This window comes from Corvus brachyrhynchos, unplaced genomic scaffold (assembly GCF_000691975.1).
Source record: "Corvus brachyrhynchos isolate BGI_N302 unplaced genomic scaffold, ASM69197v1 scaffold14, whole genome shotgun sequence".
Classification (NCBI taxonomy): Eukaryota; Metazoa; Chordata; class Aves; order Passeriformes; family Corvidae; genus Corvus; species Corvus brachyrhynchos.
Window position 1 is genome coordinate 17,471,077 of NW_008239110.1, and position 2,966 is coordinate 17,474,042.

Genomic DNA, 2,966 nt, shown 5'->3' on the forward strand with positions numbered 1-2,966 from the left:
TTTACCTTTTTCTCCTACTACATAATTTATATTTGTTTATCTTTGCTGCAGCCACTAACAGCTGAACAGCAAATTAAAATTGATAATCTCAATGACTCCCTTTACAGATAAGGCCAGAAAACATGAAGCTGGTGTTACTGCTGTTCTCCCTTGACATTTGGTGGGGCAGCTTGATTCAGTTACTGCTTGAGCTGGCAGCTGTGCTTGCTTCCTCAAAAGCTTCCTCGGTCTCTGTTGAAATGGCTGCAGCCAATTTTTGGAATTTGGATTTGCAACCTCAGTAATCTCTGCAATTAATTTGTTGCACAATGATGTCTTTTGTCACAGATTTGTTAAAATGGTATTGACTGCTATTTAACAACCTCACCCCAAAGCGATCAAGCATATGTGGATTTTTGAAGGTTTAATATTGGGAGTGTTTTGTCTCTTTCCCCAGTATTCAATAGATTTATTTAGATACATCTGATATATTCAGCATCAAAACTTGGTCCTTTTTGGTTTTCCAGACTCTCTTGTCTATAGCACTTTGACTGACCCTGTCAGTCAGCTCAAATGAGCTTACTTCTCACTGTTAGGTTAATTATTTTCCATGCTGGTTAATTATTTTCCATGCCTAAACTGAAGTACCTTAACTATTTGTATTGTCACAGAAAGAAATGATAAAATTTAGGCTGTTTCATGAATATTTGTACACCGAAGAGTAAGTGTTAATGAATAGTTAATGAATGAACAACTCAGAAGTTAGCTCCAGCTGCAGAATATCCTTTCTTTCTGTGGAAAAAAAAGATACCTTTTTGTCTGCAATGTAGTTATACATAATTTTCATTGAATCATCAGTATACAATATGTGCTATTCAAATTTTTGAGTGGGTGACACTTAGGACAAGAAAGATTTGTTTGACTTATATTTAAAATAAAGAAAAAAAATCTTTCTACATAAAAAACCAAGGAAATGAAAATTGAAATTTTATTTGTAATAAACCTTGTAAACTCTTAATTAATCTTTTTTTTGTTTGTTTGTTTGGAGAGAGAAAGCATTTACTTTTTTGCTAGTGTGACTGGAAATGGAAAAAGAAAAGATTTGAACTTAGAAATGTGATTGCAATATCTTTTCATTTTTATGGAAAAAAAAGAAAAGTGAGCGGCTTACTGCCACTTGTGCTAAATATTAAAGTCACATTCACTGAAAAAAACCCCCCGAAACCAAAACAATTTGACTATGTCAGTTTTTTTGAGAGTTTTAAAATGATTGAGCAATCAGTATTCAGTTTGCAATTTTTAACAGTTCACATGTCAAAATCCTTGAATGCGTAGTAAGTCGACAGCTGTTGGAAATGCCACATTAATGGAATAAAGGAGATTTTTAATGTAGGCTTAGTTCTCACGGTTTCTGTTGCTTTTCTCTTTCCTCTGCGACAAAGTGAAACGTTCGTGTAGAAATTCTCAGGAGTGCACCGATGGAACCTCATTAGATGACAAGAGGCACGTGGAGGCAGCCCTGCAGTGACCCTCAGCATGCTGTGAGCTGCAGCAGTGCCACAGACCAGCGGTAATGTACACGCAGCACCTCTGCAATTATTTTTAATGGGAAGTTGTACTGACAGCTTGTTCTTGCAACTCAACTGAAATAGAAAGCAGAGCAACAACATTTCAACAGGGATCAAGATCACCTTCAAAGGAAATTTTCATTTCACTGTAGCTATTTTTCAGAAAATATGGATTTTTGTCAGAAACTATGTAAGTGCCACTCCTTTCTGAGTACATTGCCAGTTAAAAAAAATCTGATATAGACTCCTGCAGCCCCAGGAAATAAAACCCACCATCCCATTAGAACTGAAAGTCTAAGCCTAATGTCAACATACAAAACTGTATATAGTATAAAAATGAATTCTAGACAACGAGATACTTTTAGCAATTTTAAGCTTAGGCATACTTTGCAAGCCTTGATACTACTCAGCACTCACAGATCTATTAGAGAAAGGAGGAATGACCTATGCCTGGAGCCAGCCCTGCAGTCAGGACTGTACCTACACACGTGGGGTGAACTGCCCTTCCCCATGGACAGTCAGGGTGTGTACAAACAACTCTCTCTTGCCAAACAAGCAGGGCTGAATTTAGTAGGAATGAATGAGTGGGAAGTGACACCTTGGAGGCAGACAGTGCCAGTCCCAATAAAAGGCCCTGAAGGGCTCCAAACATGGATTTCACCCCAACAATGCTGCCCTTCTGAGCAGGACCTAGCTTGGGGGCACTGAGCCCAAAGTAACAGAATCAGAGAATACGCTGTGTTGGAAGGGACCCACAAGGATTATCAAGTCCAACTCCTGACCCAGCACAGGACCATCCCCAAGAATCACACCATGCGCCTGAGGGCATTGTCCAAGTGCTTCTTGAACTCTCTCAGGCTTAGTGCTGTGACCACTTCCCTGGGGAGCCTGTTCCAGTGCCCAACCACCCTCTGGGTGAAGAGCCTTTTCCTAATATCCAACCTAAACCTCCCCTGACACAATTTCAGGCCATTTCCTTGAGTCCTGTCGCTGGTCACCACAGAGCGGAGATCAGTGTCTGCCCCTGCTATTTCCCTCACGAGGAAGTTGTAAACTGGGATGAAGTCGCCCCTCAGTCCCCTCTTCTCCAGGTTGAACAGCCCAAATCACCCCAAAGGAGACTCAGTGTCCCTTGGGCGGACGATGAAGCCGCCAGCTGAGCTGCGCCCCCGGTGTGCAGGCACTCGGTTGGCCTGATGCCCCGCGTGGGGGGTTTCCGTGGGCACCCCGCAGGCACTTATGGACGAGAGGGCAAAACCTTGGGAAGGGGCGAAGAACTGCAGGCAGGGACGGAGGGAAGCACCCTGAGAAGGACACCAGCAGCCGGCAGCGCCCTGGGTGCAAACGCGCACCGGGGGCTGGCTGCGTGCCTGTGGCAGCACCGGGAGCAGGAGCTGGATCGGCACCGGGACCGGGACC